Here is an 18,042-nt window from a genome sequence, read left to right as displayed (position 1 = left end):
TGATATTTTTTGATCAGAAGCGTAGTTTTCGAGATATATCGAGATATTTAAAAGTTCCGAAGCCGCACCAACATAATAGAGATACAGAAACACCGTGGCCCCTTTCTTTGAGATAACTCTGCACTATTGCGAGCTGCAAATGCCACTTCCAGCTTAGCTGTGCAGAAGAAGAACAACAAGAAGAAGAAATATCTCGAAATATGTCCGTCAGGCCCCTTCCCTTGAGATAAATCTGCAAATATCTCGGAAACGAAGCGAGCTATGGCAAAATGTTAAGAGACCTTTTTTGTAGAGAATTATGTTTCCTACAATTTACGTTCTCTGATATTTTTTGATCAGAAGCGTAGTTTTCGAGATATATCGAGATATTTAAAAGTTCCGAAGCCGCACCAACATAATAGAGATACAGAAACACCATGGCCCCTTTCTTTGAGATAACTCTGCACTATTGCGACCTGCAAATGTCACTTCCAGCTTAGCTGTGCAGAAGAGGAACAACAAGAAGAAGAAATATCTCGGAATATGTCCGTCAGGCCCCTTCCCTTCAGATAAATCTGCAACTATCTCGGAAACCAAGCGAGCTATGGCAAAATGTTAAGAGACCTTATTTGTAGAGAATTAAGTTTCCTACTTTTTATGTTCTACGATATTTTTTGATCAGATGCGTAGTTCTCGAGATATATCAAGATATTTAAAAGTTCCGAAGCCGCACCAACATAATAGAGATACAGAAACACCGTGGCCCCTTTCTTTGCGATAACTCTGCACTATTGCGAGCTGCAAATGCCACTTCCAGCTTAGCTGTGCAGAAGAAGAACAACAAGAACAAGAAATATCTCGAAATATGTCCGTCAGGCCCCTTCCCTTGAGATAAATCTGTAAATAGCTCGGAAACGAAGCAAGCTATGGCAAAATGTTAAGAGACCTTTTTTGTAGAGAATTAAGTTTCCTACTTTTTATGTTCTATGATATTTTTCGATCAGAGGCGTAGTTCTCGAGATATATCAAGATATTTAAAAGTTCCGAAGCCGCACCAACATAATAGAGATACAGAAACACCGTGGCCCCTCTCTTTGAGATAACTCTGCACGATTGCGAGCTGGAAATGCCACTTCCAGTTTAGCTGTGCAGAAGAAGAACAACAAGAAGAAGAAATATCTCGAAATATGTCCGTCAGGACCCTTCCCTTGAGATAAATCTGCAAATATCTCGGAAACGAAGCGAGCTATGGCAAAATGTTAAGAGACCTTTTTTGTAGAGAATTAAGTTTCCTACTTTTTATGTTCTATGATATTTTTCGATCAGAGGCGTAGTTCTCGAGATATATCAAGATATTTAAAAGTTCCGAAGCCGCACCAACATAATACAGATACAGAAACACCGTGGCCCCTTTCTTTGAGATAACTCTGCACTATTGCGAGCTGCAAATGCCACTTCCAGCTTAGCTGTGCAGAAGAAGAACAACAAGAAGAAGAAATATCTCGAAATATGTCCGTCAGGCCCCTTCCCTTGAGATAAATCTGCAAATATCTCGGAAACGAAGCGAGCTATGGCAAAATGTTGAAAGACCTTATTTGTAGAGAATTAAGTTTCCTACTTTTTATGTTCTATGGTATTTTTTGATCAGATGCGTAGTTCTCGAGATATATCAAGATATTTAAAAGTTCCGAAGCCGCACCAACATAATAGAGATACAGAAACACCGTGGCCCCTTTCTTTGAGATAACTCTGCACTATTGCGAGCTGCAAATGCCACTTCCAGCTTAGCTGTGAAGAAGAAGAACAACAAGAAGAAGAAATATCTCGAAATATGTCCGTCAGGCCCCTTCCCTTGAGATAAATCTGCAAATATCTCGGAAACGAAGCGAGCTATGGCAAAATGTTAAGAGACCTTTTTTGTAGAGAATTAAGTTTCCTACTTTTTATGTTCTATGATATTTTTTGATCAGATGCGTAGTTCTCGAGATATAGCAAGATATTTAAAAGTTCCGAAGCCGCACCAACATAATAGAGATACAGAAACACCGTGGCCCCTTTCTTTGAGATAACTCTGCACTACTGCGAGCTGCAAATACCACTTCCAGCTTAGCTGTGCAGAAGAAGAACAACAAGAAGAAGAAATATCTCGAAATATGTCCGTCAGGCCCCTTCCCTTGAGATAAATCTGCAAATATCTCGGAAACGAAGCGAGCTATGGCAAAATGTTAAGAGACCTTTTTTGTAGAGAATTATGTTTCCTACAATTTACGTTCTCTGATATTTTTTGATCAGAAGCGTAGTTTTCGAGATATATCGAGATATTTAAAAGTTCCGAAGCCGCACCAACATAATAGAGATACAGAAACACCGTGGCCCCTTTCTTTGAGATAACTCTGCACTATTGCGAGCTGCAAATGCCACTTCCAGCTTAGCTGTGCAGAAGAAGAACAACAAGAAGAAGAAATATCTCGAAATATGTCCGTCAGGCCCCTTCCCTTGAGATAAATCTGCAAATATCTCGGAAACGAAGCGAGCTATGGCAAAATGTTAAGAGACCTTTTTTGTAGAGAATTATGTTTCCTACAATTTACGTTCTCTGATATTTTTTGATCAGAAGCGTAGTTTTCGAGATATATCGAGATATTTAAAAGTTCCGAAGCCGCACCAACATAATAGAGATACAGAAACACCGTGGCCCCTTTCTTTGAGATAACTCTGCACTATTGCGACCTGCAAATGTCACTTCCAGCTTAGCTGTGCAGAAGAGGAACAACAAGAAGAAGAAATATCTCGGAATATGTCCGTCAGGCCCCTTCCCTTGAGATAAATCTGCAACTATCTCGGAAACCAAGCGAGCTATGGCAAAATGTTAAGAGACCTTATTTGTAGAGAATTAAGTTTCCTACTTTTTATGTTCTACGATATTTTTTGATCAGATGCGTAGTTCTCGAGATATATCAAGATATTTAAAAGTTCCGAAGCCGCACCAACATAATAGAGATACAGAAACACCGTGGCCCCTTTCTTTGAGATAACTCTGCACTACTGCGAGCTGCAAATGCCACTTCCAGCTTAGCTGTGCAGAAGAAGAACAACAAGAAGAAGAAATATCTCGAAATATGTCCGTCAGGCCCCTTCCCTTGGGATAAATCTGCAAATATCTCGGAAACGAAGCGAGCTATGGCAAAATGTTAAGAGACCTTTTTTGTAGAGAATTAAGTTTCCTACTTTTTATGTTCTATGATATTTTTTGATCAGATGCGTAGTTCTCGAGATATATCCAGATATTTAAAAGTTCCGAAGCGGCACCAACATAATAGAGATACAGAAACACCGTGGCCCCTTTCTTTGAGATAACTCTGCACTATTGCGCGCTGCAAATGCCACTTCCAGCTTAGCTGTGCAGAAGAAGAACAACAAGAAGAAGAAATATCTCGAAATATGTCCGTCAGGCCCCTTCCCTTGAGATAAATCTGCAAATACCTCGGAAACGAAGCGAGCTATGGCAAAATGTTAAGAGACCTTTTTTGTAGAGAATTAAGTTTCCTACTTTTTATGTTCTATGATATTTTTTGATCAGATGCGTAGTTCTCGAGATATATCAAGATATTTAAAAGCTCCGAAGCTGCACCAACATAATAGAGGTACAGAAACACCGTGGCCCCTTTCTTTGAGATAACTCTGCACTATTGCGAGCTGCAAATGCCACTTCCAGCTTAGCTGTGCAGAAGAAGAACAACAAGAATAAGAAATATTTCGAAATATGTCCGTCAGGCCCCTTCCCTTGAGATAAATCTGCAAATATCTCGGAAACTAAGCGAGCTACGGCTAAATGTTAAGAGACCTTTTTTGTAGAAAATTAGGTTTCCTACCTTTTATGTTCTATGATATTTTTTGATCAGATGCGTAGTTCTCGAGATATATCAAGATATTTAAAAGTTCCGAAGCCGCACCAACATAATAGAGATACAGAAACACCGTGGCCCCTTTCTTTGCGATAACTCTGCACTATTGCGAGCTGCAAATGCCACTTCCAGCTTAGCTGTGCAGAAGAAGAACAACAAGAACAAGAAATATCTCGAAATATGTCCGTCAGGCCCCTTCCCTTGAGATAAATCTGTAAATAGCTCGGAAACGAAGCAAGCTATGGCAAAATGTTAAGAGACCTTTTTTGTAGAGAATTAAGTTTCCTACTTTTTATGTTCTATGATATTTTTCGATCAGAGGCGTAGTTCTCGAGATATATCAAGATATTTAAAAGTTCCGAAGCCGCACCAACATAATAGAGATACAGAAACACCGTGGCCCCTCTCTTTGAGATAACTCTGCACGATTGCGAGCTGGAAATGCCACTTCCAGTTTAGCTGTGCAGAAGAAGAACAACAAGAAGAAGAAATATCTCGAAATATGTCCGTCAGGACCCTTCCCTTGAGATAAATCTGCAAATATCTCGGAAACGAAGCGAGCTATGGCAAAATGTTAAGAGACCTTTTTTGTAGAGAATTAAGTTTCCTACTTTTTATGTTCTATGATATTTTTCGATCAGAGGCGTAGTTCTCGAGATATATCAAGATATTTAAAAGTTCCGAAGCCGCACCAACATAATAGAGGTACAGAAACACCGTGGCCCCTTTCTTTGAGATAACTCTGCACTATCGCGAGCTGCAAATGCCACTTCCAGCTTAGCTGTGCAGAAGAAGAACAACAAGAATAAGAAATATTTCGAAATATGTCCGTCAGGCCCCTTCCCTTGAGATAAATCTGCAAATATCTCGGAAACGAAGCGAGCTACGGCAAAATGTTAAGCGACCTTTTTTGTAGAAAATTAGGTTTCCTACTTTTTATGTTCTATGATATTTTTTGATCAGATGCGTAGTTCTCGAGATATATCAAGATATTTAAAAGTTCCGAAGCCGCACCAACATAATACAGATACAGAAACACCGTGGCCCCTTTCTTTGAGATAACTCTGCACTATTGCGAGCTGCAAATGCCACTTCTAGCTTAGCTGTGCAGAAGAAGAACAACAAGAAGAAGAAATATCTGGAAATATGTCCGTCAGGCCCTTTCCCTTGAGATAAATCTGCAAATATCTCGGAAACCAAGCGAGCTATGGCAAAATGTTAAGAGACCTTATTTGTAGAGAATTAAGTTTCCTACTTTTTATGTTCTACGATATTTTTTGATCAGATGCGTAGTTCTCGAGATATATCAAGATATTTAAAAGTTCCGAAGCCGCACCAACATAATAGAGATACAGAAACACCGTGGCCCCTTTCTTTGAGATAACTCTGCACTATTGCGCGCTGCAAATGCCACTTCCAGCTTAGCTGTGCAGAAGAAGAACAACAAGAAGAAGAAATATCTCGAAATATGTCCGTCAGGCCCCTTCCCTTGAGATAAATCTGCAAATATCTCGGAAACGAAGCGAGCTATGGCAAAATGTTAAGAGACCTTTTTTGTAGAGAATTAAGTTTCCTACTTTTTATGCTCTATGATATTTTTTGATCAGATGCGTAGTTCTCGAGATATAGCAAGATATTTAAAAGTTCCGAAGCCGCACCAACATAATAGAGATACAGAAACACCGTGGCCCCTTTCTTTGAGATAACTCTGCACTACTGCGAGCTGCAAATGCCACTTCCAGCTTAGCTGTGCAGAAGAAGAACAACAAGAAGAAGAAATATCTCGAAATATGTCCGTCAGGCCCCTTCCCTTGAGATAAATCTGCAAATATCTCGGAAACGAAGCGAGCTATGGCAAAATGTTCAGAGACCTTATTTGTAGAGAATTAAGTTTCCTACTTTTTATGTTCTATGGTATTTTTTGATCAGATGCGTAGTTCTCGCGATATATCAAGATATTTAAAAGTTCCGAATCCGCACCAACATAATAGAGATACAGAAACACCGTGGCCCCTTTCTTTGAGATAACTCTGCACTATTGCGAGCTGCAAATGCCACTTCCAGCTTAGCTGTGAAGAAGAAGAACAACAAGAAGAAGAAATATCTCGAAATATGTCCGTCAGGCCCCTTCCCTTGAGATAAATCTGCAAATATCTCGGAAACGAAGCGAGCTATGGCAAAATGTTAAGAACCTTTTTTGTAGAGAATTAAGTTTCCTACTTTTTATGTTCTATGATATTTTTTGATCAGATGCGTAGTTCTCGAGATATAGCAAGATATTTAAAAGTTCCGAAGCCGCACCAACATAATAGAGATACAGAAACACCGTGGCCCCTTTCTTTGAGATAACTCTGCACTACTGCGAGCTGCAAATGCCACTTCCAGCTTAGCTGTGCAGAAGAAGAACAACAAGAAGAAGAAATATCTCGAAATATGTCCGTCAGGCCCCTTCCCTTGAGATAAATCTGCAAATATCTCGGAAACGAAGCGAGCTATGGCAAAATGTTGAGAGACCTTATTTGTAGAGAATTAAGTTTCCTACTTTTTATGTTGTATGGTATTTTTTGATCAGATGCGTAGTTCTCGAGATATATCAAGATATTTAAAAGTTCCGAAGCCGCACCAACATAATAGAGATACAGAAACACCGTGGCCCCTTTCTTTGAGATAACTCTGCACTATTGCGAGCTGCAAATGCCACTTCCAGCTTAGCTGTGAAGAAGAAGAACAACAAGAAGAAGAAATATCTCGAAATATGTCCGTCAGGCCCCTTCCCTTGAGATAAATCTGCAAATATCTCGGAAACGAAGCGAGCTATGGCAAAATGTTAAGAGACCTTTTTTGTAGAGAATTATGTTTCCTACAATTTACGTTCTCTGATATTTTTTGATCAGAAGCGTAGTTTTCAAGATATATCGAGATATTTAAAAGTTCCGAAGCCGCACCAACATAATAGAGATACAGAAACACCGTGGCCCCTTTCTTTGAGATAACTCTGCACTATTGCGAGCTGCAAATGCCACTTCCAGCTTAGCTGTGCAGAAGAAGAACAACAAGAAGAAGAAATATCTCGAAATATGTCCGTCAGGCCCCTTCCCTTGAGATAAATCTGCAAATATCTCGGAAACGAAGCGAGCTATGGCAAAATGTTAAGAGACCTTTTTTGTAGAGAATTATGTTTCCTACAATTTACGTTCTCTGATATTTTTTGATCAAAAGCGTAGTTTTCGAGATATATCGAGATATTTAAAAGTTCCGAAGCCGCACCAACATAATAGAGATACAGAAACACCGTGGCCCCTTTCTTTGAGATAACTCTGCACTATTGCGACCTGCAAATGTCACTTCCAGCTTAGCTGTGCAGAAGAGGAACAACAAGAAGAAGAAATATCTCGGAATATGTCCGTCAGGCCCCTTCCCTTGAGATAAATCTGCAACTATCTCGGAAACCAAGCGAGCTATGGCAAAATGTTAAGAGACCTTATTTGTAGAGAATTAAGTTTCCTACTTTTTATGTTCTACGATATTTTTTGATCAGATGCGTAGTTCTCGAGATATATCAAGATATTTAAAAGTTCCGAAGCCGCACCAACATAATAGAGATACAGAAACACCGTGGCCCCTTTCTTTGAGATAACTCTGCACTACTGCGAGCTGCAAATGCCACTTCCAGCTTAGCTGTGCAGAAGAAGAACAACAAGAAGAAGAAATATCTCGAAATATGTCCGTCAGACCCCTTCCCTTGGGATAAATCTGCAAATATCTCGGAAACGAAGCGAGCTATGGCAAAATGTTAAGAGACCTTTTTTGTAGAGAATTAAGTTTCCTACTTTTTATGTTCTATGATATTTTTTGATCAGATGCGTAGTTCTCGAGATATATCCAGATATTTAAAAGTTCCGAAGCGGCACCAACATAATAGAGATACAGAAACACCGTGGCCCCTTTCTTTGAGATAACTCTGCACTATTGCGCGCTGCAAATGCCACTTCCAGCTTAGCTGTGCAGAAGAAGAACAACAAGAAGAAGAAATATCTCGAAATATGTCCGTCAGGCCCCTTCCCTTGAGATAAATCTGCAAATACCTCGGAAACGAAGCGAGCTATGGCAAAATGTTAAGAGACCTTTTTTGTAGAGAATTAAGTTTCCTACTTTTTATGTTCTATGATATTTTTTGATCAGATGCGTAGTTCTCGAGATATATCAAGATATTTAAAAGCTCCGAAGCTGCACCAACATAATAGAGGTACAGAAACACCGTGGCCCCTTTCTTTGAGATAACTCTGCACTATTGCGAGCTGCAAATGCCACTTCCAGCTTAGCTGTGCAGAAGAAGAACAACAAGAATAAGAAATATTTCGAAATATGTCCGTCAGGCCCCTTCCCTTGAGATAAATCTGCAAATATCTCGGAAACTAAGCGAGCTACGGCTAAATGTTAAGAGACCTTTTTTGTAGAAAATTAGGTTTCCTACCTTTTATGTTCTATGATATTTTTTGATCAGATGCGTAGTTCTCGAGATATATCAAGATATTTAAAAGTTCCGAAGCCGCACCAACATAATAGAGATACAGAAACACCGTGGCCCCTTTCTTTGCGATAACTCTGCACTATTGCGAGCTGCAAATGCCACTTCCAGCTTAGCTGTGCAGAAGAAGAACAACAAGAACAAGAAATATCTCGAAATATGTCCGTCAGGCCCCTTCCCTTGAGATAAATCTGCAAATATCTCGGAAACGAAGCGAGCTACGGCAAAATGTTAAGCGACCTTTTTTGTAGAAAATTAGGTTTCCTACTTTTTATGTTCTATGATATTTTTTGATCAGATGCGTAGTTCTCGAGATATATCAAGATATTTAAAAGTTCCGAAGCCGCACCAACATAATAGAGATACAGAAACACCGTGGCCCCTTTCTTTGAGATAACTCTGCACTATTGCGAGCTGCAAATGCCACTTCCAGCTTAGCTGTGAAGAAGAAGAACAACAAGAAGAAGAAATATCTCGAAATATGTCCGTCAGGCCCCTTCCCTTGAGATAAATCTGCAAATATCTCGGAAACGAAGCGAGCTATGGCAAAATGTTAAGAGACCTTTTTTGTAGAGAATTATGTTTCCTACAATTTACGTTCTCTGATATTTTTTGATCAGAAGCGTAGTTTTCGAGATATATCGAGATATTTAAAAGTTCCGAAGCCGCACCAACATAATAGAGATACAGAAACACCGTGGCCCCTTTCTTTGAGATAACTCTGCACTATTGCGAGCTGCAAATGCCACTTCCAGCTTAGCTGTGCAGAAGAAGAACAACAAGAAGAAGAAATATCTCGAAATATGTCCGTCAGGCCCCTTCCCTTGAGATAAATCTGCAAATATCTCGGAAACGAAGCGAGCTATGGCAAAATGTTAAGAGACCTTTTTTGTAGAGAATTATGTTTCCTACAATTTACGTTCTCTGATATTTTTTGATCAGAAGCGTAGTTTTCGAGATATATCGAGATATTTAAAAGTTCCGAAGCCGCACCAACATAATAGAGATACAGAAACACCGTGGCCCCTTTCTTTGAGATAACTCTGCACTATTGCGAGCTGCAAATGCCACTTCCAGCTTAGCTGTGCAGAAGAAGAACAACAAGAAGAAGAAATATCTCGAAATATGTCCGTCAGGCCCCTTCCCTTGAGATAAATCTGCAAATATCTCGGAAACGAAGCGAGCTATGGCAAAATGTTAAGAGACCTTTTTTGTAGAGAATTATGTTTCCTACAATTTACGTTCTCTGATATTTTTTGATCAAAAGCGTAGTTTTCGAGATATATCGAGATATTTAAAAGTTCCGAAGCCGCACCAACATAATAGAGATACAGAAACACCGTGGCCCCTTTCTTTGAGATAACTCTGCACTATTGCGACCTGCAAATGTCACTTCCAGCTTAGCTGTGCAGAAGAGGAACAACAAGAAGAAGAAATATCTCGGAATATGTCCGTCAGGCCCCTTCCCTTGAGATAAATCTGCAACTATCTCGGAAACCAAGCGAGCTATGGCAAAATGTTAAGAGACCTTATTTGTAGAGAATTAAGTTTCCTACTTTTTATGTTCTACGATATTTTTTGATCAGATGCGTAGTTCTCGAGATATATCAAGATATTTAAAAGTTCCGAAGCCGCACCAACATAATAGAGATACAGAAACACCGTGGCCCCTTTCTTTGAGATAACTCTGCACTACTGCGAGCTGCAAATGCCACTTCCAGCTTAGCTGTGCAGAAGAAGAACAACAAGAAGAAGAAATATCTCGAAATATGTCCGTCAGGCCCCTTCCCTTGAGATAAATCTGCAAATACCTCGGAAACGAAGCGAGCTATGGCAAAATGTTAAGAGACCTTTTTTGTAGAGAATTAAGTTTCCTACTTTTTATGTTCTATGATATTTTTTGATCAGATGCGTAGTTCTCGAGATATATCAAGATATTTAAAAGCTCCGAAGCTGCACCAACATAATAGAGGTACAGAAACACCGTGGCCCCTTTCTTTGAGATAACTCTGCACTATTGCGAGCTGCAAATGCCACTTCCAGCTTAGCTGTGCAGAAGAAGAACAACAAGAATAAGAAATATTTCGAAATATGTCCGTCAGGCCCCTTCCCTTGAGATAAATCTGCAAATATCTCGGAAACTAAGCGAGCTACGGCTAAATGTTAAGAGACCTTTTTTGTAGAAAATTAGGTTTCCTACCTTTTATGTTCTATGATATTTTTTGATCAGATGCGTAGTTCTCGAGATATATCAAGATATTTAAAAGTTCCGAAGCCGCACCAACATAATAGAGATACAGAAACACCGTGGCCCCTTTCTTTGCGATAACTCTGCACTATTGCGAGCTGCAAATGCCACTTCCAGCTTAGCTGTGCAGAAGAAGAACAACAAGAACAAGAAATATCTCGAAATATGTCCGTCAGGCCCCTTCCCTTGAGATAAATCTGTAAATAGCTCGGAAACGAAGCAAGCTATGGCAAAATGTTAAGAGACCTTTTTTGTAGAGAATTAAGTTTCCTACTTTTTATGTTCTATGATATTTTTCGATCAGAGGCGTAGTTCTCGAGATATATCAAGATATTTAAAAGTTCCGAAGCCGCACCAACATAATAGAGATACAGAAACACCGTGGCCCCTCTCTTTGAGATAACTCTGCACGATTGCGAGCTGGAAATGCCACTTCCAGTTTAGCTGTGCAGAAGAAGAACAACAAGAAGAAGAAATATCTCGAAATATGTCCGTCAGGACCGTTCCCTTGAGATAAATCTGCAAATATCTCGGAAACGAAGCGAGCTATGGCAAAATGTTAAGAGACCTTTTTTGTAGAGAATTAAGTTTCCTACTTTTCATGTTCTATGATATTTTTCGATCAGAGGCGTAGTTCTCGAGATATATCAAGATATTTAAAAGTTCCGAAGCCGCACCAACATAATAGAGATACAGAAACACCGTGGCCCCTCTCTTTGAGATAACTCTGCACGATTGCGAGCTGGAAATGCCACTCCAAGTTTAGCTGTGCAGAAGAAGAACAACAAGAAGAAGAAATATCTCGAAATATGTCCGTCAGGACCCTTCCCTTGAGATAAATCTGCAAATATCTCGGAAACGAAGCGAGCTATTGCAAAACGTTAAGAGACCTTTTTTGTAGAGAATTAAGTTCCCTACTTTTTATGTTCTATGATATTTTTTGATCAGATGCGTAGTTCTCGAGATATATCAAGATATTTAAAAGCTCCGAAGCTGCACCAACATAATAGAGGTACAGAAACACCGTGGCCCCTTTCTTTGAGATAACTCTGCACTATCGCGAGCTGCAAATGCCACTTCCAGCTTAGCTGTGCAGAAGAAGAACAACAAGAATAAGAAATATTTCGAAATATGTCCGTCAGGCCCCTTCCCTTGAGATAAATCTGCAAATATCTCGGAAACGAAGCGAGCTACGGCAAAATGTTAAGCGACCTTTTTTGTAGAAAATTAGGTTTCCTACTTTTTATGTTCTATGATATTTTTTGATCAGATACGTAGTTCTCGAGATATATCAAGATATTTAAAAGTTCCGAAGCCGCACCAACATAATACAGATACAGAAACACCGTGGCCCCTTTCTTTGAGATAACTCTGCACTATTGCGAGCTGCAAATGCCACTTCTAGCTTAGCTGTGCAGAAGAAGAACAACAAGAAGAAGAAATATCTGGAAATATGTCCGTCAGGCCCTTTCCCTTGAGACAAATCTGCAAATATCTCGGAAACCAAGCGAGCTATGGCAAAATGTTAAGAGACCTTATTTGTAGAGAATTATGTTTCCTACTTTTTATGTTCTACGATATTTTTTGATCAGATGCGTAGTTCTCGAGATATATCAAGATATTTAAAAGTTCCGAAGCCGCACCAACATAATAGAGATACAGAAACACCGTGGCCCCTTTCTTTGAGATAACTCTGCACTATTGCGCGCTGCAAATGCCACTTCCAGCTTAGCTGTGCAGAAGAAGAACAACAAGAAGAAGAAATATCTCGAAATATGTCCGTCAGGCCCCTTCCCTTGAGATAAATCTGCAAATATCTCGGAAACGAAGCGAGCTATGGCAAAATGTTAAGAGACCTTTTTTGTAGAGAATTAAGTTTCCTACTTTTTATGTTCTATGATATTTTTTGATCAGATGCGTAGTTCTCGAGATATAGCAAGATATTTAAAAGTTCCGAAGCCGCACCAACATAATAGAGATACAGAAACACCGTGGCCCCTTTCTTTGAGATAACTCTGCACTACTGCGAGCTGCAAATGCCACTTCCAGCTTAGCTGTGCAGAAGAAGAACAACAAGAAGAAGAAATATCTCGAAATATGTCCGTCAGGCCCCTTCCCTTGAGATAAATCTGCAAATATCTCGGAAACGAAGCGAGCTATGGCAACATGTTCAGAGACCTTTTTTGTAGAGAATTAAGTTTCCTACTTTTTATGTTCTATGATATTTTTTGATCAGATGCGTAGTTCTCGAGATATATCAAGATATTTAAAAGTTCCGAAGCCGCACCAACATAATAGAGATACAGAAACACCGTGGCCCCTTTCTTTGAGATAACTCTGCACTATTGCGAGCTGCAAATGCCACTTCCAGCTTAGCTGTGCAGAAGAAGAACAACAAGAAGAAGAAATATCTCGAAATATGTCCGTCAGGCCCCTTCCCTTGAGATAAATCTGCAAATATCTCGGAAACGAAGCGAGCTACCGCAAAATGTTAAGAGACCTTTTTTGTAGAAAATTAGGATTCCTACTTTTTATGTTCTATGATATTTTTTGAACAGATGCGTAGTTCTCGAGATATATCAAGATATTTAAAAGTTCCGAAGCCGCACCAACATAATAGAGATACAGAAACACCGTGGCCCCTTTCTTTGAGATAACTCTGCACTATTGCGAGCTGCAAATGCCACTTCCAGCTTAGCTGTGAAGGAGAAGAACAACAAGAAGAAGAAATATCTCGAAATATGTCCGTCAGGCACCTTCCCTTGAGATAAATCTGCAAATATCTCGGAAACGAAGCGAGCTATGGCAAAATGTTAAGAGACCTTTTTTGTAGAGAATTAAGTTTCCTACTTTTTATGTTCTATGATATTTTTTGATCAGATGCGTAGTTCTCGAGATATAGCAAGATATTTAAAAGTTCCGAAGCCGCACCAACATAATAGAGATACAGAAACACCGTGGCCCCTTTCTTTGAGATAACTCTGCACTACTGCGAGCTGCAAATGCCACTTCCAGCTTAGCTGTGCAGAAGAAGAACAACAAGAAGAAGAAATATCTCGAAATATGTCCGTCAGGCCCCTTCCCTTGAGATAAATCTGCAAATATCTCGGAAACGAAGCGAGCTATGGCAAAATGTTAAGAGACCTTTTTTGTAGAGAATTATGTTTCCTACAATTTACGTTCTCTGATATTTTTTGATCAGAAGCGTAGTTTTCGAGATATATCGAGATATTTAAAAGTTCCGAAGCCGCACCAACATAATAGAGATACAGAAACACCGTGGCCCCTTTCTTTGAGATAACTCTGCACTATTGCGACCTGCAAATGCCACTTCCAGCTTAGCTGTGCAGAAGAGGAACAACAAGAAGAAGAAATATCTCGGAATATGTCCGTCAGGCCCCTTCCCTTGAGATAAATCTGCAACTATCTCGGAAACCAAGCGAGCTATGGCAAAATGTTAAGAGACCTTATTTGTAGAGAATTAAGTTCCCTACTTTTTATGTTCTACGATATTTTTTGATCAGATGCGTAGTTCTCGAGATATATCAAGATATTTAAAAGTTCCGAAGCCGCACCAACATAATAGAGATACAGAAACACCGTGGCCCCTTTCTTTGAGATAACTCTGCACTACTGCGAGCTGCAAATGCCACTTCCAGCTTAGCTGTGCAGAAGAAGAACAACAAGAAGAAGAAATATCTCGAAATATGTCCGTCAGGCCCCTTCCCTTGGGATAAATCTGCAAATATCTCGGAAACGAAGCGAGCTATGGCAAAATGTTAAGAGACCTTTTTTGTAGAGAATTAAGTTTCCTACTTTTTATGTTCTATGATATTTTTTGATCAGATGCGTAGTTCTCGAGATATATCAAGATATTTAAAAGTTCCGAAGCCGCACCAATATAATAGAGATACAGAAACACCGTGGCCCCTTTCTTTGCGATGACTATGCACTATTGCGAGCTGCAAATGCCACTTCCAGCTTAGCTGTGCAGAAGAAGAACAACAAGAACAAGAAATATCTCGAAATATGTCCGTCAGGCCCCTTCCCTTGAGATAAATCTGTAAATAGCTCGGAAACGAAGCGAGCTATGGCAAAATGTTAAGAAACCTTTTTTGTAGAGAATTAAGTTTCCTACTTTTTATGTTCTATGATATTTTTTGATCAGATGCGTAGTTCTCGAGATATAGCAAGATATTTAAAAGTTCCGAAGCCGCACCAACATAATAGAGATACAGAAACACCGTGGCCCCTTTCTTTGAGATAACTCTGCACTACTGCGAGCTGCAAATGCCACTTCCAGCTTAGCTGTGCAGAAGAAGAACAACAAAAAGAAGAAATATCTCGAAATATGTCCGTCAGGCCCCTTCCCTTGAGATAAATCTGCAAATATCTCGGAAACGAAGCGAGCTATGGCAAAATCTTAAGAGACCTTTTTTGTAGAGAATTATGTTTCCTACAATTTACGTTCTCTGATATTTTTTGATCAGAAGCGTAGTTTTCGAGATATATCGAGATATTTAAAAGTTCCGAAGCCGCACCAACATAATAGAGATACAGAAACACCGTGGCCCCTTTCTTTGAGATAACTCTGCACTATTGCGACCTGCAAATGCCACTTCCAGCTTAGCTGTGCAGAAGAGGAACAACAAGAAGAAGAAATATCTCGGAATATGTCGTCAGGCCCCTTCCCTTGAGCTAAATCTGCAAATATCTCGGAAACGATGCCAGCTATGGGAAAATGTTAAGAGACCTTTTTTGTAGAGAATTAAGTTTCCTACTTTTTATGTTCTATGATATTTTTTGATCAGATGCGTAGTTTTCGAGATATATCGAGATATTTAAAAGTTCCGAAGCCGCACCAACATAATAGAGATACAGAAACATCGTGGCCCCTTTCTTTGGGATAACTCTGCACTATTGCGAGTTGGAAATGCCACTTCCAGTTTAGCTGTGAAGAAGAAGAACAACAAGAAGAAGAAATATCTCGAAATATGTCCGTCAGGACCCTTCCCTTGAGATAAATCTGCAAATATCTCGGAAACGAAGCGAGCCATTGCAAAACGTTAAGAGACCTTTTTTTGTAGAGAATTATGTTTCCTACTTTTTATGTTCTATGATATTTTTTGATCAGATGCGTAGTTCTCGAGATATATCAAGATATTTAAAAGTTCCGAAGCCGCACCAACATAATAGAGATACAGAAACACCGTGGCCCCTTTCTTTGAGATAACTCTGCACTATTGCGAGCTGCAAATGCCACTTCGAGCTTAGCTGTGCAGAAGAAGAACAACAAGAAGAAGAAATATCTGGAAATATGTCCGTCAGGCCCCTTCCCTTGAGATAAATCTGCAAATATCTCGGAAACGAAGCGAGCTACGGCAAAATGTTAAGAGACCTTTTTTGTAGAAAATTAGGATTCCTACTTTTTATGTTCTATGATATTTTTTGAACAGATGCGTAGTTCTCGAGATATATCAAGATATTTAAAAGTTCCGAAGCCGCACCAACATAATAGAGATACAGAAACACCGTGGCCCCTTTCTTTGAGATAGCTCTGCACTATTGCGCGCTGCAAATGGCACTTCCAGCTTAGCTGTGCAGAAGAAGAACAACAAGAAGAAGAAATATCTCGAAATATGTCCGTCAGGCCCCTTCCCTTGAGATAAATCTGCAAATATCTCGGAAACGAAGAGAGCTATGGCAAAATGTTAAGAGACCTTTTTTGTAGAGAATTAGGTTTCCTACTTTTTATGTTCTATGATATTTTTTGATCAGATGCGTAGTTCTCGAGATATATCAAGATATTTAAAAGTTCCGAAGCCGCACCAACATAATAGAGATACAGAAACACCGTGGCCCCTTTCTTTCAGATAACTATGCACTATTGCGAGCTGCAAATGCCACTTCCAGCTTAGCTGTGCAGAGGAAGAACAACAAGAAGAAGGAATATCTCGAAATATGTCCGTCAGGCCAGTTCCTTTGAGCTGAATCTGCAAATATCTCGGAAACGAAGCGAGCTATGGCAAAATGTTAAGAGACGTTTTTTATAGAGAATTATGTTTCCTACAATTTATGTTCTATGATATTTTTTGATCAGAAGCGTAGTTTTCGAGATATATCGAGATATTTAAAAGTTCCGAAGCCGCACCAACATAATAGAGATACAGAAACACCGTGGCCCCTTTCTTTGAGATAACTCTGCACTAGTGCGAGCCGCAAATGCCACTTCCAGCTTAGCTGTGCAGAACAAGAACAACAAGAAGAAGAAATATCTCGAAATATGTCCGTCAGGCACCTTCCCTTGAGATAAATCTGCAAATATCTCGGAAACGAAGCGAGCTATTGCAAAATGTTAAGAGACCTTTTTTGTAGAGAATTGAGTTTCCTACTTTTTATGTTCTATGATATTTTTTCATCAGATGCGTAGTTCTCGAGATATATCAACATATTTAAAAGTTCCGAAGCCGCACCAACATAATAGAGATACAGAAACACCGTGGCCCCTTTCTTTCAGATAACTATGCACTATTGCGAGCTGCAAATGCCACTTCCAGCTTAGCTGTGCAGAAGAAGAACAACAAGAAGAAGAAATATCTCGAAATATGTCCGTCAGGCCCCTTACCTTGAGATAAATCTGCAAATATCTCGGAAACGAAGCGAGCTATGGCAAAATGTTAAGAGACCTTTTTTGTAGAGAATTAAGTTTCCTACTTTTTATCTTCTATGATATTTTCTGATCAGATGCGTAGTTCTCGGGATATATCAAGATATTTAAAAGTTCCGAAGCCGCACCAACATAATAGAGATACAGAAACACCGTGGCCCCTTTCTTTCAGATAACTATGCACTATTGCGAGCTGCAAATGCCACTTCCAGCTTAGCTGTGCAGAAGAAGAACAACAAGAAGAAGAAATATCTCGAAATATGTCCGTCAGGCCCCTTACCTTGAGATAAATCTGCAAATATCTCGGAAACAAAGCGAGCTATGGCAAAATGTTAAGAGACCTTTTTTGTAGAGAATTAAGTTTCCTACTATTTATCTTCTATGATATTTTCTGATCAGATGCGTAGTTCTCGAGATATATCAAGATATTTAAAAGTTCCGAAGCCGCACCAACATAATAGAGATACAGAAACACCGTGGCCCCTTACTTTGAGATAACTCTGCACTATTGCGAGCTGCAAATGCCACTTTCAGCTTAGCTGTGCAGAAGAAGAACAACAAGAAGAAGAAATATCTCGAAATATGTCCGTCAGGCCCCTTCCCTTGAGATAAATCTGCAAATATCTCGGAAACGAAGCGAGCTATGGCAAAATGTTAAGAGACCTTTTTTGTAGAGAATTATGTTTCCTACAATTTGTGTTCTATGATATTTTTT

The sequence above is a fragment of the Osmia lignaria genome, unplaced genomic scaffold (assembly GCF_051020975.1).
Source record: "Osmia lignaria lignaria isolate PbOS001 unplaced genomic scaffold, iyOsmLign1 scaffold0005, whole genome shotgun sequence".
Lineage (NCBI taxonomy): Eukaryota > Metazoa > Arthropoda > Insecta > Hymenoptera > Megachilidae > Osmia > Osmia lignaria.
The sequence above is the reverse complement of the archived record's forward strand: the minus strand, read 5'-3'. Positions refer to the sequence as shown.